The sequence below is a fragment of the Chanos chanos genome, chromosome 2, assembly GCF_902362185.1.
Source record: "Chanos chanos chromosome 2, fChaCha1.1, whole genome shotgun sequence".
Lineage (NCBI taxonomy): Eukaryota > Metazoa > Chordata > Actinopteri > Gonorynchiformes > Chanidae > Chanos > Chanos chanos.
The window spans coordinates 12339546-12365781 of record NC_044496.1 but is presented as its reverse complement, the minus strand read 5'-3'; the positions used below and the strand labels follow the sequence as shown (position 1 = coordinate 12365781).

The 26236-nt window shown below is 39.4% G+C and overlaps 3 pseudogenes; all 3 read left to right on the top strand.

Annotated features, from left to right (window-relative positions):
• The first annotated feature begins 3225 nt into the window (after positions 1 to 3225).
• On the top strand, positions 3226 to 6489 carry LOC115805172 (UDP-glucuronosyltransferase 2A1 pseudogene; annotated as a pseudogene).
• Positions 6490 to 13885: 7396 nt separating this feature from the next.
• Positions 13886 to 16171, top strand: LOC115805150 (UDP-glucuronosyltransferase 2A1 pseudogene; annotated as a pseudogene).
• Positions 16172 to 23851: 7680 nt separating this feature from the next.
• LOC115830157 (UDP-glucuronosyltransferase 2A2 pseudogene) lies at positions 23852 to 25977 on the top strand (annotated as a pseudogene).
• The last annotated feature ends 259 nt before the right edge of the window (positions 25978 to 26236 follow it).

Here is a 26236-nt window from a genome sequence, read left to right as displayed (position 1 = left end):
TGTGTTTCAAATCCCGTTGATGCCACCTCTAAAAAGGTGCAGCAAAGACTTTTTCTCCTGAGGAAAATGAACTCTTTTACCGTTTCTACTGAGATGATGACTCTCCTTTACAGAAGTTTCACTGAATCTGTTTTAACCTTTTGTATTACTGCTTGGTTTGGAAACTTACATTTGTACAATAAGAATAGACTTGGAAGTCTTGTTAAAATGGCCAGTAAGATCTAAGCGAGGAGTCAGGCCAAGCTTTTGGTCATTTATAACAGGCAGAACCTTTGGAGGGCTAATGCTATATTGACTGCCAGGACCATCCACTCCAGAGGGTGTTTGAGCTATTGCCCTCAGGCCGTCATTTCAGGGCACCTGTTTGGAGGACTTAAAGACCCCATGTCTCTTTTGTCCCAATTTCTATTGATATGCTTCATGGCAATTAGCACTCTGGCTCCATCCCTTGCACTACCCTTGCACACTTGCGCTCTTGCATATTTGTACTTGCTATGAATTTCCATTCCCCTGCACTAGTTTCATGATTTATTGTTGATGTTGTTGATGATGTTGTTCTTTTGTATTCTGTCATTATGTAAACCCTTGCTGCATAATAAATTTCCCCCAGTGGGACAATAACAATAACCTTAAACCTTGAATACATGAGAACATCAAGCGGTTTTGTTCTAACTACACCCCTTAAGACACATCACGCGAACACAGCTAAGAAGAAAAAATGGTCTAATCACATAAGAGGAATTCTGGCTGAAGCATCTTCAAGCACATTTCAGTCGGTCACATTTGGAGAAAGAGTCGTGAGTTAAAATGTTTATTTAGTTTATCAGTAATTATGTTGTTAAGAGACACATTGGACTAACCTAAAAATTAGAGCTATATTACTTTGATCCCTTAAAATCAATTTAACTGAAACTATGTATTTCCTATTGCTGATCAGAACATAACGGCACGCAGCAGTAGTATTTGTGTGTGGACTTTAGAGAAAGCTAAAATGAACATGGTATCTTTATCATGTCTTTGGGTACATGTGTTACTGAACTTCCACATGACGTAACTGAGGAGATCGCCACTGCTTTTGCTCAGCTTCCACAGAAGGTCATCTGGAGACACACTGGAAAGAGACCATCTACATTAGGCAACAGCACCTTAATTTTTTGCGTCTCATAAAGGAACCAGTGGAGTTCAAGAGGCTATATACCGTGGTATTCTTGTAAATGGATTGCCTTTGTTTTTTGACCAATACAACAACCTCCTTCAACTAAAGGACAGAAGGATTGCGAAAATTCTTTCCTGAAGAACAATAAATAAGAGCATCTTCCTCCAGGCTCTACAGGAGGTACTTCATGAACCTTCCTACAGCATGAACATGCAGAGGCTCTCTAGGCTCCACAGAGATCAGCCAATGAAATCCCTGGACTGAGCCCTCTTCTGGATTGAGTTTGTCATGAGGCACAAGGGTGCCTCTCACCTTCGTACTGAGTCCTATAAAACGCCCTGGTATACCTATCACTATGTTAGATTTTAGATTTAGATTTACTTTATTGATCCCAAAAGGGAAACTGCAGTGTTACAGCAGCAATTCACATAAATCACAAAACATACCTAGCTTACTCAAAAAAAGGCCATATTTACAACATACAAAACACAAGGTTCAATTCTTGGTTGGGTGGCCAGGGAAGAGTTTGCATGTTGTCTGTGTGGGTTTCCTCTGGGAGCTCTGGTTTCCTTCCAAAGACAATGTGTGTGTGTCTGCCCTGCAATGGACTGTCCAGGGTGTTTCCCTGCCTTTTGCCCTATGAGCACTGGGATAGTCACCCCCCACGACCCTATTTAGGATAAACGGCTTAAATAATGAGTGAGAGTGAGTGAGGAATGACTTCCTGTAGCGGTCCTTATTACAGCAGAGTTGGAGGAGCCTCTGACTAAACACACCCTGCTGTCCGACAAGTAGGTCGTGTAGGGGGATGTGTAATGTTGTCCATTATATTGAGCAGATTGTGAAGCATCCTTCTCTCAACAAGAGCAGTCCCCAGCACAGGGCCAGTTTTCTTTGGCAGCCTGTTCAGTTTTAGTGTCACTGGCTCCGATGCTGCTGCCCCAACAGATGGCTTCAAAGAAGATCACACTTTCAGCAACAGATTTGCAGAAGATATTCAACATCTTGCTGCACACATTAAAGGACATAAGCTTCCTAAAGAAGTAGAGTGTGCTGCCCCCTCCTGTAGACAGCCTCAGTGTTGCATTTGCAGTCCAGTCTGTTGTCCAGGTGAACACCCAGGTATTGTAACCATCTACCACCTCCACCTCCTCCCCCAGGATGGAAATGGTGTGCAACTTAGTTCTAGATGTAGTTGTATTGTTGCTGTCTATTGCCTGTCTTATTATTAGTGACATTTGTTGCCCTGGTTAGGTGTTTTTACAGGGCATGTTAAAAAGGAAGCCAAAAATAGATTAGACATAGTTTTATTCTTTCTGTTCAATATGTCACTGATTACGTTGCCGCTATGTATAATTTGTTGTGCAGGGGTCATGGAGTATTGGTTCTCAAAAGGGTGGTTATATTACTCCCAGTATTGTAACGTTGTTGTCAAAGCGATGACACTCCTTAGACATATTTGAACATGTGCAACTCTATGTAAAAGTAAGAAGAGGATCATGAATTGAGTCATGGGGCGATGGGGACTGCATAAAATCTTTACATTGAAAACTAAGATCAGTCAAAAGCCCCTTTACAGAAGTGTATGAAAATGAAAAATTTGCAATAATGTGATATACATGAGAAACTGCTTGTTTTCATCCGTACAAAAGAATACTGACGTGAAAATCGTAAACATTTTGTCAAGTCCTATGTGGAAATTTATTCCGTATGTAAAATTGCATTTTAACAATATTCACCACGAGCGACGTCTCACTAAATAAGGTCGTCCCAGTAAGGGGAGTTCCTCCACGTTTACTTTGCACTCACAGGTTGATAGAATCGGTTTAAAGAAATCAGACTTTGTTCTCGATCACTCATGTGGACAAATATGGTAATGGCCAAAATGATGCGTTCCATTTAAACTGGGAAGTTCCCTGTTAGACATATACCACTTCATGGATTCAAATCGTGAAATCCTGCCAACAGAGATTACACTGAATATATCAAGGACACACATGAAACGAAAAAACGTTTTGCGCACGGGATCTCGCGATACAGCTTTTATGGACAGCTCTGAAATAAAAAGCGTAGCCTCTCACCTCGCTTTCGAAATGTTCCTGTGTTGCAGTTTCCGGTTCAACCGAACTGACCTACTAAAGAAGTAAGTTTTCTTGAAGTGTTTTGATGATGAATGTAGGTATCCGTGTAAGGCGCTAAATATCTGTTTTCTTTTAAAATGAAAATGTAGACTGCATTTGGAAACACGTTTTGTTAAGAACATGACTGTGACCAAAGGTGGGTAGAGTAAGCAAAAACTGTTCTCAAGTAAAAGTATTGTTACTTTATAATAGTAAAAAGTATTATAATAACAATGGCTCAAGTAGAAATAAAAGTATTCATAAAAATAACGACTTGAGTATGAGTAAAAAAGCATCTAAAAAATGACTAGTTAGGTAGTGAGAAACTTCATATAATGATTCATAACATCTATAACGTATTATATTCAAATGTATCAGTTATGCCCAAAATAAAAATTTAAAGATGCACAACGGAAATATCAGTAGTGCAATAGACATGCATTGCAAACTCACCTAAACTTGTCTTTAAGTGATTTTCTTTGTAACTTTACATTTGTTTCAAAGAGGTATGTATAGGTGCAGGGTTGTTGCTAAGCGTTCTGAACCCCCATGTCCCAATACCAAGGGGTGGGTTGTGGTTAACGACCTTTTTCAGTTGATTTCATAACATTGTGCAACCAGTAGGGAGGTCTCTCCGCTGTTGTTTATTTGGGGACTTTAGAATATGAAACGGAGAATGTTGCTACTACTCCCTCACAAGAGACAGAGGATGCAGGTAGAGCTCTCTGAAAGTTTGGTGCAGAGTCCGAAATCTCCGAAATCTCTTCTCCGTCGTTGAAACTAGCGCTGTAGCAACACCCTCTCTGTTTCATGAAGTTCAGTTAGCTGACGTTAGCTACCGCCACGCTCTCTCACTCTTATGTTACTGTGTCAAAGCAGTCATAGAGGTTGTGCGCGTGTGAATAAAGGTAATTTAACAAATTAAATAAAAGTGGCGAGAAGTGTGTAGTCTAATGTAACGGAGTATAAGTACATTTTTTTTTAAATCGTAAATGTACTCGAGTAAGAATGAGAAGTATTATGCATCAAAACTACCCTATAAATACAACTTATTAGAAAAAGTACATGTACCGGAGTAAACGTAACGCGTTACTACTCGCGTCTGATTGTGACAGGATTAAGATGCACAGGCACCGTAACGAAGTGAAAATGTGTGATCTTTACCACCATTACGACAGGTGATATTAATATCATATGCCCATCTTACACAGTAATGTCTGTTAATTCTGAAAGTTTTTTTTTTAGACATGCTGAAGGCTTGCCCCGCAATCCTGCTTCTCTCTGTTCTTGGTTATACCTGCAATGGGGCCAAAGTGCTTGTTTTTCCCGTTGAGGGAAGTCACTGGATAAACATGGACATTCTCATTAAGGCCCTTCATTCAAGAGGACATAATGTAACCATAGTGCGTACAGCCAAAAGTTGGTATGTCAAAGAGGATTCAGCTTATTACAATACCATCAATGTTCCAGTTGACAAAGGCCTTGATAAAGAGTTCATATCTAAAGCAATAACTGAATATGTAGAGATGCAGAGGGGACGTGGCTCTTTAATGAACTTTATCAATATGCAGATTGAATTATTTCAAATAGCAGTTGAGGTCCATACAGATTTAAGTAAGATAGCAGAGGCAATGTTTGAGGACCAGGCGTTGATGGAAGACATTCGGGAAAGTAAGTATGATGTTGTCCTCACTGATCCCGCCTGGGGAACTGGAACATTGCTGGCAGCTTACCTGAATCTCCCACTTATCTATAATGTTAGGTGGCTGCCAGCTGGGGAGGCGCACTCTGCTATTGCTCCTTCTCCTTTGTCCTACATACCAATGACAGGAACTGGTCATACTGATCAAATGACTTTCACTGAGAGGGTGAAAAACATGATCTTCTATTCCATGGAGTTCTATATGGAGAGGTTTCTGCTCAAACCAATCTATCAAGCAGTATGTAAAAAATATCTAGGTCCAGAGGCTGACTTCAACATGTTAATGCAAGCAGCTGATCTGTGGCTCGTGAGGGTTGATTTTGTTTTTGACTTCCCACGTCCAACTATGCCCAATGTTGTTTACATGGGAGGCTTTCATTGTAAGCCAGCGCAGCCCCTTCCTCAGGATCTCGAAGACTTTGTACATAGTTCTGGTGAGCATGGTGTCATTATCATGTCTTTGGGCACCTTTGTCAACCAACTCCCTGCTGATCTGACAGATGAGATAGCTGCAGCTTTTGCTCAACTACCTCAGAAAGTGATTTGGAGATACCCTGGCGAGAAGCCATCTACCCTGGGCAACAATACCTTATTGTTAAACTGGATGCCACAGAATGATCTCCTGGGACATCCTAAGACCAAAGTTTTTGTGGCTCATGGGGGAACCAATGGAGTCCAAGAGGCCATATATCATGGCATCCCTGTAGTTGGAGTTCCTCTGTTTTATGACCAGTATGACAACTTGCTTCGCCTCAAAGTGAGAGGAGGAGCAAAAATCCTAGATGTTGCTTCTTTCAACAGAGAAGTCTTTCTCCAGGCTCTACAGGAGGTACTTCATGAACCATCCTACAGAGTGAACATGCAGAGACTGTCCAGGCTGCACAGAGATCAGCCAATGAAACCCTTGGACCAAGCTCTCTTCTGGATTGAGTTTGTCATGAGGCACAAAGGTGCCTCTCACCTTCGTACTGAGTCCTATAAAATGCCCTGGTATGAATATCACTCTGTCGATGTACTTGTATTTTTGTTGTCTATTGCATGTCTTATTACAGTGGCATGTGTTGCCCTGGCTAGGTGTTTATGCAGGGCGTGTTATAGAAGGAAGCCAAAGCGTGATTAAGGAACTAAATTTCAATGTGCTTTTTTTGTTTTTAATTTAAAGGTAATTCAGATGAATGGCTGTGTTTTCCCATGTTAATCACTTGACATCTAAAGAAACTGATTATCTGCTGCTCTCAGCCTCACATTTACTTTGATTTTTTTAACTCACTGTCTCTGTATATGTAATACATACCTGTTAATGGTGTTGAGAATGCTTTTGAAACTATTCATTTGCACTGTCCAGCATGCACTTAGTAATACTGGATGCAATAACAAGGAAAATATTTTTCTGTTGTTTCTATGTATAGTACATTACTTTTGTTGAAATGTCCACTAAATTTCAGGTCTTTTTTTTCATTATGGAACTAAGAGCCAGTATTAATATTAAAGTACAGTGGCTGTTAACTACATTTCTGTTGTCAGACTTTCCTTTAAAACTGTTTGGTGTGCATGTGTAAAACTGTTATGGTGTTTATTTGAATGAAAATTGGCTTTAATGATCAAAGTAATGTTAATAAACAAAAGAGGCTTTGGACATCACATGCTTTGCTTTCACAAAGGTTAACATGAACAACATTATGTTATGTCTACAATAAGACAAATTCAGAGTTGCATAAATTGCTCTACAAAGACAGTCACACCCACAAACTAGTTCAGTTCCACTGTGTGAAAGAGCAGAATGAATGGCTCCAGTGATGATATGACAGTTCGTTTCATCATCCTTATGCCCAGTTTAGTATTAAAATGAACAGATAACTTCCTGGTTGAACAAAAGTTGTGGTACAAGAAAACAACATATCCCGATTGCATTGGGGAGAGCAGGTATATTATTATTTCAAAACTATTATTTCAAAAATCATAGTTCAAGACACAAAACAAATGTTCCACAAACAATGTACAAATTCATGTTCAGTGAATAAAAACTTAAACATCTTCTTTGGACCTACACTAGAAGTGGAACACTAGAAAACTGAAACCAATAAAGCAATATAAAACCAATAAAGCAATATTAGTAGTACTTCGTTACTGTACTTAAGTACATTTTTCATGTATCTGTACTTTACTTAAGTAGATTTAGTTGTGGGTACTTTTGACTTTTACTCCACTACATTTTACAGCAAATATCTATACTTTCTACTCCACTACATTTCTACAATACGTTGCGTTATACGTCAGTCGCATTGCGTTTTTTTTGTTTGTTAGTTTTAAAGTAATCAATGGCGAGAGGGGAATTGTTCCACTGAACCAATCAAAGCGGGCAGGTAATGTTAGACCCTCCAACAAGAGCGGGGCGCGCCCGCAGCAGCACTAACTGGTGATAAAACGCCCAAAATGGATTCGAGAGGCCACCACGGAGATTCAGCCATTAGACATGCGCCACCCATGGGCTTATAAAAGAGTTGTTTGAGAACCGGTTCTAAATGTGATTCATGGAGATTCCGGTGCCATCTCCCTCGAAAACACGAGATACTAGCTTTCAAAAAATTGCCGTCAAATTTGAAGAAACATATTGAGGTAAATTAAGTTGCTTAACGCTACCTGACTTTTGCATGTTAAATTAATTTAGGTTAGTGAAGTCTTATGTAACCTCAGCTAGCCTCTTGTTCAAATGCACCACTAGCAACAAGTAAACACGATTAAATTATTATAATCTAGCGTTAACTGGCAAGTAACACATGCATGTTGCTAACGCAATGTAGTCTTGGTCCTGGGTGTTTGCTTGGAAGCTAGATCTCTGGAACAGCGGTGGTTATGTTGCTTGTGTGGCTAGGGGCTCTTTAGCCCTGTGCTCCTTCAGAGTTAAGGTTTAAAATTAGTTGGTATTATAGAATGACAGGATTAACATCGTAGTAATTACTTTAAAGATACCTTTGTCTTAATTACACTGAAATGGAATTTAAAAGTCAGACTGTCGACCCTACTTGGCATGCTTATATTGAGCCAAACCAAATTTCCATCTCCTGTAAGAAGAGTCTGGCAAAAGTATAAATTTTGTAATAGATAATATGTTGAAATCCTGTTAGGATCAGTGCCTATTCCTTTGTTGGGTGTGTTCAATGCCCCTTTTTTCAGGCAGACAACTTTGACTTGAATGTGTTTATTGCAGTCAGTATAACACAATGGTTTTGCATTGTGTTATATTGTGTTTGGTTTTATTTACAGTTACATAAAAACTTTCAAAAGGTATAATCAGTCCTCTTTCTTATTTTGCTTAATGGCATTGAACTCTGCAGGTCACCCCTGAAATTCTGATTCACAGAATCATAAGTCCAAGTGTGAACTGTGTCACAGAGGGTAAACATAGGGTAAACAATAAAAACAGTAACCTTTCAAATAACTGATATGAGATTGTTTGCCAGTGTTATCAGTAGCATCATCTGCAGCATTGTTAATTAAAATGGCACAGCCCATATTATTGATGTATTAAACAAAATATACATACAGTAGGCACACTTAATGATATTGTAGACCTTTGCATTACGGAATACATTCAGCGAGTACTTTTACTTTTAATACTTTAAGTATACTTAAAAGCAGGTACTTTTACTCAAGTAAAAAGGTACATTTTTGTCTGTTTATTTGTACTTTTACTTAAGTACAGTGTTTGAGTACTTCCTCCACCACTGCATTTAACCAAATGCTAGGTGTGCTGTATGTATATTTTTGACCCTGTGTTGATTTCAGAAAACCCAAAATAAATTAACTTGTGCGCCATATTGTTTTGTTTTTGTTCCTATTAAAGATGTATGTAGATATTCATGTCCATGATGAGTGTATGTAAACTTCGACCGCAACTATATATACACTGTATATATTAGAGCAACATTGAGGGGGGAAAATCTGAGATTTCGAGAGGTCGTAATCTTAAGGGAGTAAAGCCATAATCTCAGCGCAGAAGATCAGAAGAGCACCTTGCCTCAATGTGATCTGATGTGCCCAAAGATTAAGTGTTTCGTTATTCGCACAACCTATACTGAGGCACAGTATCACTTCACAAGATACTCCACGTTCCTCATTTTAACGCCGGCAGAAGGCTGCTCCACTGCTATTTCCACTCTAAAACAACACGTAGCCTAAAATTACGACTTAATTCTCGTAATCTTATGATTTTTTTAATTGTAAAATTACAACTTTATTGTCGATTTCCTCCAAGTCTGTGTGGTTCTTTCCTCCGAATAGACACCAGTTTCTTGCACAATTTTTTCAAAGTCCTGATACTTTTGATAATGTGGTGCTGATGTGCCAAAAGATTAAGTATTTCGTTATTTGTGAAAGCCATACTAAATTAAGTATAACTTCACAAGATGCTCCATGTAGGAGATTACCCCATGTTACGTCTGACAGTGTAGTTCCTAGCTAGTTCACCTACACGCTGTGCTCACTGCTTGGTCAGCCTGTGTGTCACGGTTGCGTCCTCCAGTTAGGGCATGTGGTGGTGGGGTTCACAATGTTCACATGGGCATTTGTTAGTTTAGAGTTTAGTTTATTGGCTTGAGTGTGGATTAAGAACTGAATGTTAATTTTAAAATGATTTTCCTTTCAATGATGTTTTTGGTTATACATGTTTACTGCTGGGTTTATGAAAACCGTTAACCAATATTACATGTAAGTGTTCCTAATTATTATACTAGTTAATTGAAAAACACTTATATTAACACTTTAATATCCTAAAATTAGAAGTGTATTAAAAACCTGAACAGGATTGTTATGCCTAGTTCCACTTTTATTCGAATACAAATACAAATACTGGGCTCTAAGCTGCAGAATGTCCCCAAGCTTTGGAAACATTCCATTATGGAACCAAGAGTCATACCCTTAAAGCGGTAAATGATTTCAGGCCAGTAGCTTTGACTTCTTTAGCTATAAAGTCATTTGAGAAGCTTATAAAGAATGAGGTTTTAATGCAGGTCGAGGAACGACTAGATCCGTTACAATTTGCGTAGGGCCTGGTAGAGGTGTGGAGGATGCTGTCATCACAGTTACGCTTTCTGTATCAGCATTTGGAGGGCCCCCAAGACTCATGCCAGACTCTTATTTATTGATTTCTCTTAGACATTCAATACCATCCAGTCATTCCTGCTCGCAGAGAGGCTCATTTGCCACTTTAAACTCGATCCTAACCTGACTAGTTGGATAATGGACTTTTAAACTGATAGGTCACGGTGTGTGAGAGTTAACGGTGTTCTCTCCAACCAGCTCTACTCATCCACTGATTCCCCTCAAGGATTTTGCCTCTCCCTCCTTCTTTAATTCATGTTCACTAATGAGTGTCGCAGCAACTATAAGAACAGACACATCTTAAAGCTTATTGATGATTCTATTGTTGTCAGCCTTCTTGAAGGGGAGGGACATGATCATGGTTTGGTGGTGGATGACTTTGTGGCTTGGTGTGATGAGTCTTTCCTCCATCTAAATGTGTTAAAAACAAAAGACGTTTATTGATTTCAGAAAGTCACCACCAAGCCCACTGTCAAGTGTTGCAAAAGGTGCTGATGTTAATCTAGTACAAATATTTGGGTATTGTTCTTGATAACAAACTGTGTTTCAAATCCCGTTGATGCCACCTCTAAAAAGGTGCAGCAAAGACTTTTTCTCCTGAGGAAAATGAACTCTTTTACCGTTTCTACTGAGATGATGACTCTCCTTTACAGAAGTTTCACTGAATCTGTTTTAACCTTTTGTATTACTGCTTGGTTTGGAAACTTACATTTGTACAATAAGAATAGACTTGGAAGTCTTGTTAAAATGGCCAGTAAGATCTAAGGGAGGAGTCAGGCCAAGCTTTTGGTCATTTATAACAGGAAGAACCTTTGGAGGGCTAATGCTATATTGACTGCCAGGACCATCCACTCCAGAGGGTGTTTGAGCTATTGCCCTCAGGCCGTCATTTCAGGGCACCTGTTTGGAGGACTTAAAGACCCCATGTCTCTTTTGTCCCAAGTGCTACTGATATGCTTCATGGCAATTAGCACTCTGGCTCCATTCCTTGCACTACCCTTGCACACTTGCACATTTGTACTTGGTATGAATTTCCATTCCCCTGCACTAGTTTCATGATTTATTGTAGATGTAGTTGTTGATGTTGTCCTTCTGTATTCTGTCATTATGTAAACCCTTGCTGCATAACAAATTTCCCCCAGTGGGACAATAACAATAACCTTAAACCTTGAATACATGAGAACATCAAGCGGTTTTGTTCTAACTACACCCCTTAAGACACATCACGTGAACACAGCTAAGAAGGAAAAATGGCCTGATCACGTAAGAGGAATTCTGGCTGAAGCATCTTCAAGCACATTTCAGTCGGTCACATTTGGAGAAAGAGTAGTGAGTTAAAATGCTTATTTAGTTTATCAGTAATTATGTTGTTAAGAGACACATCGGACTAACCTAAAAACTAGAGCTATATTACTTTGATCCCTTAAAATCAATTTAACTGAAACTATGTATTTCCTATTGCTGATCAGAACATAACGGCACGCAGCAGTAGTATTTGTGTGTGGACTTAAGAGAAAGCTAAAATGAACATGGTATCTTTATCATGTCTTTGGGTACATGTGTTACTGAACTTCCACATGACGTAACTGAGGAGATCGCCACTGCTTTTGCTCAGCTTCCACAGAAGGTCATCTGGAGACACACTGGAAAGAGACCATCTACATTAGGCAACAGCACCTTAATTTTTTGCGTCTCATAAAGGAACCAGTGGAGTTCAAGAGGCTATATACCGTGGTATTCTTGTAAATGGATTGCCTTTGTTTTTTGACCAATACAACAACCTCCTTCAACTAAAGGACAGAAGGATTGCGAAAATTCTTTCCTGAAGAACAATAAATAAGAGCATCTTCCTCCAGGCTCTACAGGAGGTACTTCATGAACCTTCCTACAGCATGAACATGCAGAGGCTCTCTAGGCTCCACAGAGATCAGCCAATGAAATCCCTGGACTGAGCCCTCTTCTGGATTGAGTTTGTCATGAGGCACAAGGGTGCCTCTCACCTTCGTACTGAGTCCTATAAAACGCCCTGGTATACCTATCACTATGTTAGATTTTAGATTTAGATTTACTTTATTGATCCCAAAAGGGAAACTGCAGTGTTACAGCAGCAATTCACATAAATCACAAAACATACCTAGCTTACTCAAAAAAAGGCCATATTTACAATATAGAAAAACACAAGACGAAATAAAAATTAAATACATAGAATACAATAGAATTTACAATATAACTCTGTTAAATTAAATGTAAAAAAGAGTCACGTGCATTTGTATTGCCCCTCAGAGGATAGGCTTCCTCTGACAGCACAGACAGGGGTCATTATATATTGTTATTGGAATGGGCAGGAATGACTTTTAGCAGCGTGGTGGCACAGTGGGTGGTGGTGTCGCTTCAGAATAAGAATGTCTCAGGTTCAGTTCTTGGTTGGGTGGCCAGGGAAGAGTTTGCATGTTGTCTGCGTGGGTTTCCTCTGGGAGCTCTGGTTTCCTTCCAAAGACAATGTGTGTGTGTCTGCCCTGCAATGGACTGTCCAGGGTGTTTCCCTGCCTTTTGCCCTATGAGCACTGGGATAGTCACCCCCTGCGACCCTATTTAGGATAAGCGGCTTAAATAATGAGTGAGAGTGAGTGAGGAATAACTTCCTGTAGCGGTCCTTATTACAGCAGAGTTGGCTGCAACAACAGATTTGCAGAAGATATTCAACATCTTGCTGCACACATTAAAGGACATAAGCTTCCTAAAGAAGTAGAGTGTGCTGCCCCCTCCTGTAGACAGCCTCAGTGTTGCATTTGCAGTCCAGTCTGTTGTCCAGGTGAACACCCAGGTATTGTAACCATCCACCACCTCCACCTCCTCCCCCAGGATGGAAATGGTGTGCAACTTAGTTCTAGATGTAGTTGTATTGTTGCTGTCTATTGCATGTCTTGTTATAGTGACATTTGTTGCCCTGGTTAGGTGTTTTTACAGGGCATGTTACAAAAGGAAGCCAAAATTAGATTAGACATAGTTTTATTCTTTCTGTTCAATATGTCACTGATTACGTTGCCACTATGTATAATTTGTTGTGCAGGGGTCATGGAGTATTGGTTCTCAAAAGGGTGGTTATATTACTCTGTAGATATTACTCCCAGTATTGTAACGTTGTTGTCAAAGCGACGACACTCCTTAGACATATTTGAACATGTGCAACTCTGTGTAAAAGTAAGAAGAGGATCATGAATTGAGTCATGGGGCGATGGGGACTGCATAAAATCTTTACATTGAAAACTAAGATCAGTCAAAAGCACCTTTACAGAAGTGTATGAAAATGAAAAATTTGCAATAATGTGATATACACGAGAAACTGCTTGTTTTCATCCGTACAAAAGAACACCGACGTGAAAATCGTAAACATTTTGTCAAGTCCTATGTGGAAATTTGTTCCGTATGTAAAATTGCATTTTAGGGATATTCACCACGAGCGACGTCTCACTAAATAAGGTCGTCCCAGTAAGGAGAGTTCCTCCACGTTTACTTTGCACTCACAAGTTGATAGAATCGGTTTAAAGAAATCAGACTTTGTTCTCGATCACTCATGTAGACAAATATGGTAATGGATAAAAATGAAACAGTTAGACATATACCACTTCATGGATTCAAATCCTGGGATCCTTTGCCAGCAGAGATGACAATGCACGTTTCCAGTATGCACAGGAAACAAAACGTTATGTGCACGTTATCTCGCGATATAGCTTTTATGAACAGCTCTGAAATAAAAAGCGTAGGTTCACACCCACCTCGAAGTGTTTTCTGCTGTTACTGTCTCTGGTTCAGACGAACTGACCTACTGAAGAAGTAAGTTTCCTTGTGGTGTTCAAATGACCAGTGTAGGTCCCCGTCTGAGGCGCTAAATATCTGTTCTCTTTTAAAATGAAAATGTAATCTACATTTGGAAACACGTTTTGTAAAGCAAATGATTACGACAAGATCCACAAGCACCGTTACGAAGTGAGAATATGTGATCTTTACCACCGTTACGACTGGTGATATTAACATCATGTGCCTATTATTACGCAGTACTGTTCGTTGAATCTTAAAGTTAACCCGTCCCCATTTTTTTCTTTTTTTGTTAGACAACATGCTGAAGGCTTGCCCTGCAATCCTGCTTCTCTCTGTTCTTGGTTATGCCTGCAATGGGGCCAAAGTGCTTGTTTTTCCCGTTGAGGGAAGTCACTGGGTAAACATGGACATTCTCATTAAGGCCCTTCATTCAAGAGGACATAATGTAACCATAGTGCGTACAGCCAAAAGTTGGTATGTCAGAGAGAATTCAGCTTATTACAACACCATCACTGTTCCAGTTGACAAAGGCATGGATAAAGACTTCGTAGCTAAAGTAATAATTGAATTTATAGAGATCCAGAGGGGACATAGCTCTCTCATGAATTCTATCAGTGTACACATTGAATCATTTCAAAAATTAATTGAGGTCCATACAGATTTAAGTAAGACAGCAGAGGCAATGTTTGAGGACCAGGCGTTGATGGAAGACATTTGGGGGAGTAAGTACGATGTTGTCCTCACCGATCCCTTCTGGGGAACTGGAACATTGCTGGCAGCTTACCTGAATCTCCCACTTATCTATAATGTTAGGTGGCTGCCAGCTGGGGAGGCGCACTCTGCTATTGCTCCTTCTCCTTTGTCCTACATACCAATGACGGGAACTGGTCATACTGATCAAATGACTTTCATTGAGAGGGTGAAAAACATGATCTTCTATTCCATGGAGTTCTATATGGAGAGGTTTCTGCTCAAACCAATCTATCAAGCAGTATGTAAAAAATATCTAGGTCCAGAGGCTGACTTCAACATGTTAATGCAAGCAGCTGATCTGTGGCTCATGAGGGTTGATTTTGTTTTTGACTTCCCACGTCCAACTATGCCCAATGTTGTTTACATGGGAGGCTTTCATTGTAAGCCAGCGCAGCCCCTTCCACAGGATCTGGAAGACTTTGTACAAAGTTCTGGTGAGCATGGTGTCATTATCATGTCTTTGGGCACCTTTGTCAGCCAACTCCCTGCTGATCTGGCAGATGAGATAGCTGCAGCTTTTGCTCAACTACCTCAGAAAGTGATTTGGAGATACCCTGGCGAGAAGCCGCCTACCCTGAGCAACAATACCTTATTGTTAAACTGGATGCCACAGAATGATCTCCTGGGACATCCTAAGACCAAAGTTTTTGTGGCTCATGGGGGAACCAATGGAGTCCAAGAGGCCATATATCATGGCATCCCTGTAGTTGGAGTTCCTCTGTTTTTTGACCAGTATGACAACTTGCTTCGCCTCAAAGTGAGAGGAGGAGCAAAAATCCTAGATGTTGCTTCTTTCAACAGAGAAGTCTTTCTCCAGGCTCTACAGGAGGTACTTCATGAACCATCCTACAGAGTGAACATGCAGAGACTGTCCAGGCTGCACAGAGATCAGCCAATGAATCCCCTGGACCGAGCTCTCTTCTGGATTGAGTTTGTCATGAGGCACAAAGGTGCCTCTCACCTTCGTACTGAGTCCTATAAAATGCCCTGGTATGAATATCACTCTGTCGATGTACTTGTATTTTTGTTGTCTAATGCATGTCTTATTATAGTGGCATGTGTTGCCCTGGCTAAGTGTTTATGCAGGGCGTGTTATAGAAGGAAGCCAAAGCGTGATTAAGGAACTAAATTTCAATGTACTTTTTTTGTTTTTAATTTAAAGGTAATTCAGATGAATGGCTGTGTTTTCCCCCTGTTAATCACGTGACATCTAAAGAAACAGAGTGATTATGTGCTTCTCTCAGCCTCACATTTACTTTGATTTTTTTTTTTAACTCACTGTCTCTGTATATATAATACATACCTGTTAATGGTGTTGAGAATGCTTTTGAAACTATTCATTTGCACTGTCCAGCATGCACTTAGTAATACTGGATGCAATAACAAGGAAAATATTTTTCTGTTGTTTCTATGTATAGTACATTACTTTTGTTGAAATGTCCACTAAACTTCAGGTCTTTTTTTTTCATTATGGAACTAAGAGCCAGTATTAATATTAAAGTACAGTGGCTGTTAACTACATTTCTGTTGTCAGACTTTACTTTAAAACTGTATGGTGTGCATGTGTAAAACTGTTATGGTGTTTATTTAAATGAAAACTGGCTTTAATGATCAAAGTAATGTTAATAAACAAAAGAGGCTTTGGACATCACATGCTTTGCTTTCACAAAGGTTAACATGAACAACATTATGTTATGTCTACAATAAGACAAATTCAGAGTTGCATAAATTGCTCTACAAAGACAGTCACACCCACGAACTAGTTCAGTTCCACTGTGTGAAAGAGTAGAATGAATGGCTCCAGTGATGATATGACAGTTCATTTCATCATCCTTATGCCCAGTTTGGTATTAAAATGAACAGATAACTTCCTGGTTGAACAAAAGTTGTGGTACAAGAAAACAACATGTCCCGATTGCATTGGGGAGAGCAGGTATATTATTATTTCAAAACTATTATTTCAAAAATCATAGTTCAAGACACAAAACAAATGTTCCACAAACAATGTACAAATTCATGTTCAGTGAATAAAAACTTAAACATCTTCTTTGGACCTACACTAAAAGTGGAATACTCGAAAACTGAAACCAATAAAGCAATATAAAACCAATAAAGCAATATTAACTTTGATGCCTTTACATATAATTATTTAATCTCTGAGCTTTGTATTCAGTAAGTATTGTTAATGCTGGTGTTACGTCCCAGGTGTTATATTGTGTCTAGGGGTATGGATAAGGGACGCAGCATAAAAGATTTCCACCACCAGTGCTGGCTTGGGACTACAATGAAGGAAAACACAGACACGGGAGCACTGAACAAAAAAGTGTGCTGTATTAATGATATTTACTAAACTAGGCCTGTATTTACAGATATATACAAAATATTTACAATGACAAACACACAGGAAAAGGGGAAAGGAGAACCCATGGTGTCAAAGGAATGCACCAAGCAAAACAAAACAACCCTGACCTTTCTTCACCAAAACACACACACACACTTATCTACAAAACAAAAGGGTGGCAGAGGCAAACAAAACCTACCTAATGACAAAACATACAAAAGTGGCACCCACCTCTAACCTAACCCTATACATGTGTAATAGGGAGGTTTCCCCCTAATGGCATGTTCTGTTAATACTTTTACCTCAAGAACACCCACTAACTTACCCAATTTTAATTCCACCCTATAAACAGCCAGACCTCATCCGGTTTATGGAATGTTTCTTGGGTTTCCGTTGCGGTGGATGGTGTTTTTATGAACAGTTGATTAACCTTAATAGGTATGTCTTAAGGTTAATCGAGTACCTCATGTTGGCCAACTTGTTTCTTACCATGGTTTCATTTTAGCCAACCTAGTTTTATAGAGCGATTGCTCACGACGGCATAGCACTACCTTGCGGCACCCAGGTAAATGTGGTTAACCGTTTATCGGTGTTTATTTTATAGGGATTGACAAGTTTTAATCACAGTTTCGTTGTCTTTTAGGGTTACAGCCACTGCTGTTTGCCTTATTGTTTTTGTCTTACTTGTACTTAATTTTGTCCTTTGCCTTCTGTTTCATTTCTTAAATGTTTGCTTTGCCGGCTAATTGCTTAGCCATTAGCTTACGGTTTCGCCTTTAGCTTTTTGTGTGCGTTAGTTTCTCTCTTTTTTTCTTTGTTTGCCTGTAGCGTTTGGTTATTGTTCCCTTCAAACTTAAACAATACGCAAACAGAAATACCCCAGGCCAAAAAAGAGACCCAAATGTGTATATAAATAAAATTATATGTACAAGCTTTTTGATTGCTACCAAAAGCATCTGGTCAAGGTGAAACTTGCTAAGGGACATTTTAACCAGTGGTGGAATGTGGAATTTAGTTGTGGGTACTTTTGACTTTTACTCCACTACATTTTACAGCAAATATCTATACTTTCTACTCCACTACATTGCTACAATGCGTTGCGTTACACGTCAGTCAAATAGCGTTTTTTTTGTTTGTTAAAGTAATCAGTGGCGAGAGTGGAATTGTTCCACTGAACCAATCAAAGCGGGCAGGTAATGTTAGACCCTCCAACAGGAGCGGGGCGCGCCCGCAGCAGCACTAACTGGTGATAAAACACCCAAAATGGATTCGAGAGAGGCCACCACGGAGATTCAGCCATTAGACATGCGCCACCCATGGGCTTATAAAAGAGTTGTTTGAGAACCGGTTCTAAATGTGATTCATGGAGATTCCGGTGCCATCTCCCTCGAAAACACGAGATACTAGCTTTCAAAAAATTGCCGTCAAATTTGAAGAAACATATTGAGGTAAATTAAGTTGCTTAACGCTACCTGACTTTTGCATGTTAAATTAATTTAGGTTAGTGAAGTCTTATGTAACCTCAGCTAGCCTCTTGTTCAAATGCACCACTAGCAACAAGTAAACACGATTAAATTATTATAATCTAGCGTTAACTGGCAAGTAACACATGCATGTTGCTAACGCAATGTAGTCTTGGTCCTGGGTGTTTGCTTGGAAGCTAGATCTCTGGAACAGCGGTGGTTATGTTGCTTGTGTGGCTAGGGGCTCTTTAGCCCTGTGCTCCTTCAGAGTTAAGGTTTAAAATTAGTTGGTATTATAGAATGACAGGATTAACATCGTAGTAATTACTTTAAAGATACCTTTGTCTTAATTACACTGAAATGGAATTTAAAAGTCAGACTGTCGACCCTACTTGGCATGCTTATATTGAGCCAAACCAAATTTCCATCTCCTGTAAGAAGAGTCTGGCAAAAGTATAAATTTTGTAATAGATAATATGTTGAAATCCTGTTAGGATCAGTGCCTATTCCTTTGTTGGGTGTGTTCAATGCCCCTTTTTTCAGGCAGACAACTTTGACTTGAATGTGTTTATTGCAGTCAGTATAACACAATGGTTTTGCATTGTGTTATATTGTGTTTGGTTTTATTTACAGTTACATAAAAACTTTCAAAAGGTATAATCAGTCCTCTTTCTTATTTTGCTTAATGGCATTGAACTCTGCAGGTCACCCCTGAAATTCTGATTCACAGAATCTAAGTCCAAGTGTGAACTGTGTCACAGAGGGTAAACATAGGGTAAACAATAAAAACAGTAACCTTTCAAATAACTGATATGAGATTGTTTGCCAGTGTTATCAGTAGCATCATCTGCAGCATTGTTAATTAAAATGGCACAGCCCATATTATTGATGTATTAAACAAAATATACATACAGTAGGCACACTTAATGATATTGTAGACCTTTGCATTACGGAATACATTCAGCGAGTACTTTTACTTTTAATACTTTAAGTATACTTAAAAGCAGGTACTTTTACTCAAGTAAAAAGGTACATTTTTGTCTGTTTATTTGTACTTTTACTTAAGTACAGTGTTTGAGTACTTCCTCCACCACTGCATTTAACCAAATGCTAGGTGTGCTGTATGTATATTTTTGACCCTGTGTTGATTTCAGAAAACCCAAAATAAATTAACTTGTGCGCCATATTGTTTTGTTTTTGTTCCTATTAAAGATGTATGTAGATATTCATGTCCATGATGAGTGTATGTAAACTTCGACCGCAACTATATATACACTGTATATATTAGAGCAACATTGAGGGGGGAAAATCTGAGATTTCGAGAGGTCGTAATCTTAAGGGAGTAAAGCCATAATCTCAGCGCAGAAGATCAGAAGAGCACCTTGCCTCAATGTGATCTGATGTGCCCAAAGATTAAGTGTTTCGTTATTCGCACAACCTATACTGAGGCACAGTATCACTTCACAAGATACTCCACGTTCCTCATTTTAACGCCGGCAGAAGGCTGCTCCACTGCTATTTCCACTCTAAAACAACACGTAGCCTAAAATTACGACTTAATTCTCGTAATCTTATGATTTTTTTAATTGTAAAATTACAACTTTATTGTCGATTTCCTCCAAGTCTGTGTGGTTCTTTCCTCCGAATAGACACCAGTTTCTTGCACAATTTTTTCAAAGTCCTGATACTTTTGATAATGTGGTGCTGATGTGCCAAAAGATTAAGTATTTCGTTATTTGTGAAAGCCATACTAAATTAAGTATAACTTCACAAGATGCTCCATGTAGGAGATTACCCCATGTTACGTCTGACAGTGTAGTTCCTAGCTAGTTCACCTACACGCTGTGCTCACTGCTTGGTCAGCCTGTGTGTCACGGTTGCGTCCTCCAGTTAGGGCATGTGGTGGTGGGGTTCACAATGTTCACATGGGCATTTGTTAGTTTAGAGTTTAGTTTATTGGCTTGAGTGTGGATTAAGAACTGAATGTTAATTTTAAAATGATTTTCCTTTCAATGATGTTTTTGGTTATACATGTTTACTGCTGGGTTTATGAAAACCGTTAACCAATATTACATGTAAGTGTTCCTAATTATTATACTAGTTAATTGAAAAACACTTATATTAACACTTTAATATCCTAAAATTAGAAGTGTATTAAAAACCTGAACAGGATTGTTATGCCTAGTTCCACTTTTATTCGAATACAAATACAAATACTGGGCTCTAAGCTGCAGAATGTCCCCAAGCTTTGGAAACATTCCATTATGGAACCAAGAGTCATACCCTTAAAGCGGTAAATGATTTCAGGCCAGTAGCTTTGACTTCTTTAGCTATAAAGTCATTTGAGAAGCTTATAAAGAATGAGGTTTTAATGCAGGTCGAGGAACGACTAGATCCGTTACAATTTGCGTAGGGCCTGGTAGAGGTGTGGAGGATGCTGTCATCACAGTTACGCTTTCTGTATCAGCATTTGGAGGGCCCCCAAGACTCATGCCAGACTCTTATTTATTGATTTCTCTTAGACATTCAATACCATCCAGTCATTCCTGCTCGCAGAGAGGCTCATTTGCCACTTTAAACTCGATCCTAACCTGACTAGTTGGATAATGGACTTTTAAACTGATAGGTCACGGTGTGTGAGAGTTAACGGTGTTCTCTCCAACCAGCTCTACTCATCCACTGATTCCCCTCAAGGATTTTGCCTCTCCCTCCTTCTTTAATTCATGTTCACTAATGAGTGTCGCAGCAACTATAAGAACAGACACATCTTAAAGCTTATTGATGATTCTATTGTTGTCAGCCTTCTTGAAGGGGAGGGACATGATCATGGTTTGGTGGTGGATGACTTTGTGGCTTGGTGTGATGAGTCTTTCCTCCATCTAAATGTGTTAAAAACAAAAGACGTTTATTGATTTCAGAAAGTCACCACCAAGCCCACTGTCAAGTGTTGCAAAAGGTGCTGATGTTAATCTAGTACAAATATTTGGGTATTGTTCTTGATAACAAACTGTGTTTCAAATCCCGTTGATGCCACCTCTAAAAAGGTGCAGCAAAGACTTTTTCTCCTGAGGAAAATGAACTCTTTTACCGTTTCTACTGAGATGATGACTCTCCTTTACAGAAGTTTCACTGAATCTGTTTTAACCTTTTGTATTACTGCTTGGTTTGGAAACTTACATTTGTACAATAAGAATAGACTTGGAAGTCTTGTTAAAATGGCCAGTAAGATCTAAGCGAGGAGTCAGGCCAAGCTTTTGGTCATTTATAACAGGAAGAACCTTTGGAGGGCTAATGCTATATTGACTGCCAGGACCATCCACTCCAGAGGGTGTTTGAGCTATTGCCCTCAGGCCGTCATTTCAGGGCACCTGTTTGGAGGACTTAAAGACCCCATGTCTCTTTTGTCCCAAGTGCTACTGATATGCTTCATGGCAATTAGCACTCTGGCTCCATTCCTTGCACTACCCTTGCACACTTGCACATTTGTACTTGGTATGAATTTCCATTCCCCTGCACTAGTTTCATGATTTATTGTAGATGTAGTTGTTGATGTTGTCCTTCTGTATTCTGTCATTATGTAAACCCTTGCTGCATAACAAATTTCCCCCAGTGGGACAATAACAATAACCTTAAACCTTGAATACATGAGAACATCAAGCGGTTTTGTTCTAACTACACCCCTTAAGACACATCACGCGAACACAGCTAAGAAGGAAAAATGGCCTGATCACGTAAGAGGAATTCTGGCTGAAGCATTTTCAAGCACATTTCAGTCGGTCACATTTGGAGAAAGAGTCGTGAATTAAAATGCTTATTTAGTTTATCAAAAATTATGTTGTTGAGACACATCGGACTAAACCAAAAACTAGAGCTATATTACTTTGATCCCTTAAAATCAATTTAACTGAAACTATGTATTTCCTATTGCTGATCAGAACATAACGGCACGCAGCAGTAGTATTTGTGTGTGGACTTTAGAGAAAGCTAAAATGAACATGGTATCTTTATCATGTCTTTGGGCACATTTGTAAGTGAACTTCCACATGACATAACTGAGGAGATCGCTGCTGCTTTTGCTCAGCTTCCACAGATGGTCATCTGGAGACACACTGGAAAGAGACCATCTACATTAGGCAACAGCACCTTAATTTTTTGCATCTCATAAAGGAACCAGTGGAGTTCAAGAGGCTATATACCATGGCATTCTTGTAAATAGATTGCCTTTATTTATTTTTACAAATACCACAACCTCCTTCAACTGAGGGAAAGAAGGATTGCGAAAATTCTTTCCTGAAGAACAATAAATAAGAACATCTTCCTCCAGGCTTTATAGGCGGTACTTCATGAACGTTGCTGCAGCATGAACATGCAGAGGCTCTCTAGGCTGTACAGAGATCAGCCAATGAAAGCCCTGGACAGAGCCCTCTTCTGGATTGTCATGAGGCACAAAGGTGCTTCTCACCTTTGTACTGAGTCCTATAAAATGCCCTGGTATGCCTATCACTCTGTTGACGTAGTTGTTGCTGTCTATTGCATGTCTTATTATGGTGACATTTGTTGCCCTGGTTAGGTGTTTTTATAGGGCATGTTATAAAAGAAAGCCAAAGTGTGATTTAAAAACTGCATTTCAAAGTACTTTTATTTATTTTTTTGATTTAAAGATAATTCACATGAATGATTACGATTTCTCTTCTGATCACCCGACATTTTTTAGCAACAGAGTGATCATGTATTAGCTTCACATTCACTTCGTTTTTTCATTTCCGTGCTTCTGCATTTGTGATATCTAGCATAATGCGTAGACGCTGAGAACGCTTTGGAAACCATCCACTAAACATGCTCTTGGAAACAGCAGAAAAATATTTTGCTCGTTATTATATCCATCATTACGATATTATAGTAGATAACTTTTGTTGTACACTAAACTTCAGGTTTTTCTTTTTTCCTCATGTAGCACCAAGTGCCACATCGCAAACAATATGTCAAAGTTAATATCAAAAGAAAATGCCAATAGAACCTAAGTACTTGTTGTCAGGCTCTGCGTTAAAATTGTTTGGCGTGCTTTTGTACTTTGGTATGGTGATTTCCAGTATGTCGGAAAAGTGTTTATTTGATTGAAAACTGGATTTAATAATGAAGTTGATCAATGTTTATACACAAAAGAAGCTTTGCATATTATATGCTTTGCTTTCACGAAATGTTTACATGACCAGTATTAAGCCTTATCCCAGATAAACCAACGTGAGCGTATGGAGTTACAAAAATATTTTTTTACAAAGACAACCACTCCCACGAATTATGCAGTTCCACCATGAAAAGAATGGGTCCAATGATGTTCAGACAGTTCCTTACGTCATGCTAATGCCCAATTTAGTATTAAAAATATCAGATCGCTTCCTGGTTGCACATAAATTGTAGTGTTAGAAAACAACACATCACATTTGGAAGTGCATGACGTGCGAAGAGAGGTAAGTTAATGGCTGAAGGCATACATTTTTATTTCAGAGCATTCTGTTCCGCGTTCATGCATCGCTGCTTTTTTTTTCTTTTTTTAACTTGTCTATTTATTTGAAGTGTGTCCCAGTTTTATGAAGTCACTGTCCACTCGCTTACAAATAAAAACATGCAATTTGACATTAAGTGCGCAAAATGGGGAAAAATCGGGCAGTGCATTTCAGCTTCTAAGGGTAATGAATTATTTTGCAGGCGTTTTCTCCTAAATGAAGTGCATATATGGAGTTAAAGTCTCTGACCGTGGCAGGTCAACGTTAGGTTCAAGGTCGTTGCAAAACACTATGTCTGATACGCCTGGATTTCTCTTAGGCCCATAATAGTTTTGATTATGCATAACTGCAACGTTTTGGATGCATAATCTGTTATTCATGTGGTTTTAATGTTAATGCAGCATTTACTTTGCCTGCTTATGTTTGCATCAAGATTAACATGCTTAACTAAGTTAACAGCAGCTATGAGTAGTGTCATTCTATGATTTGTCTATTTCAGATAGCCTTTTACAGTTTTTAACTGAAGACGTAGTACAGATGCGTGACCTAGGCATCACTATCTTGTTCATCCTTACCTTCCCGGCTGCCCATGGTGGGAAGGTCCTGGTGTTTCCACACGATGGCAGCCACTGGGTCAATATGAAAGTCTTGATTGAGGAACTTCATTTCAGAGGCCACCATGTCACAGTCATCAGACCAATGGACAGCTGGTATATCAAAGAACACTCTCCCCATTACAGTTCAGTTACAGTTAACACTGAAGGGGGTGCTGATATGACATTCTACAGGAGATTTGTATATAGACAGCTGCAAATACAGAGAGAAGAAACCTCTGCATGGATCAGATTCAGTTTGGACAGTTTTTCAGAGATGCATGGGAAGGTGATTACTGATCCTAGTAATGGAGGAGGTGTCATACTTGCACACTATCTTAATCTACCTGTTGTCTTTAATGTCAGGTGGACTGTACATGGAGAAGCTCATTTTGCAATAGCTCCTTCACCAATATCCTATGTTCCCTTCCCTATTTCAATGTTGACAGATAAAATGACATTCTTTCAAAGGCTGAAAAACATGCTAACATGTGGTTTCAGGTTATCTCTCTACAGGCATGTTGTAGGTCCTCATTACTCTGCTTTGTGTAATCGTTACTTTGGTCCAGATATAGATTACTTTCAGTTATTTCAGGCAGCAGACATTTGGCTCATGAGGGTTGATTTTGTCTTTGAGTTCCCACGCCCTACTATGCCAAATGTTGTTTATGTGGGGGGGTTCCAGTGTAAGCCAGCTCAGCCCCTTCCCCCAGACTTGGAGGATTTCATGCAAAGTTCTGGAGATCATGGTGTCATTATCATGTCTCTGGGCACTTTAGTTGAGCAGCTGCCAAATGACATAGATAATGAGATAGCTGCTGCTTTTGCTCAGTTGCCTCAAAAAGTAATCTGGAGACGCACTGGAGCAAGGCCATCTGCACTGAGCAACAACACTTTACTGGTCAACTGGATACCACAGAATGATCTCCTTGGACATCCCAAGACAAGAGTATTTGTATCCCATGGCGGAACAAACGGGATTTTTGAAGCCATTTACCATGGAGTTCCGATGGTTGGTTTGCCACTGATGTTTGACCAACCTGACAATCTCTCAAGAATGAGGGCAAAAGGTGTTGCAAAGGTTGTGGACATTGCCTCTATGGACCGGAGTACCTTCCTCCAGGCTCTACAGGAGGTACTTCATGAACCTTCCTACAGAATGAACATGCAGAGACTGTCCAGGCTGCACAGAGATCAGCCAATGAAACCCTTGGACCGAGCTCTCTTCTGGATTGAGTTTGTCATGAGGCACAAAGGTGCCTCTCACCTTCGTACTGAGTCCTATAAAATGCCCTGGTATGCCTATCACTCTGTTGACGTAGTTGTATTTTTGCTGTCTATTGCATGTCTTATTATAGTGGCATTTGTTGTCCTAGTTAGGTGTTTTTATAGGGCGTGTTATAAAAGGAAGCCAAAAGTAGATTAGACACAGTTTTATTCCTTCTAATATGTCACAGTTATTTGCTGCACACGATGCATCACTGTTCTTTCTGTCACTAAGAGCTCTAATTACATGGGCAATTATTACATTTTTTATGCGACATGGCATGTAGAAAAGGGGGGGGGGCGAATGGAATGGCTTCCAAATGCTGTCCTGTTTTATCTCTCTATATTTGTGAGACACTGGACATAAATGGAGGAAAGACCTCACAACTGCCTTGGGACTTATGATGTAACTGAGACTT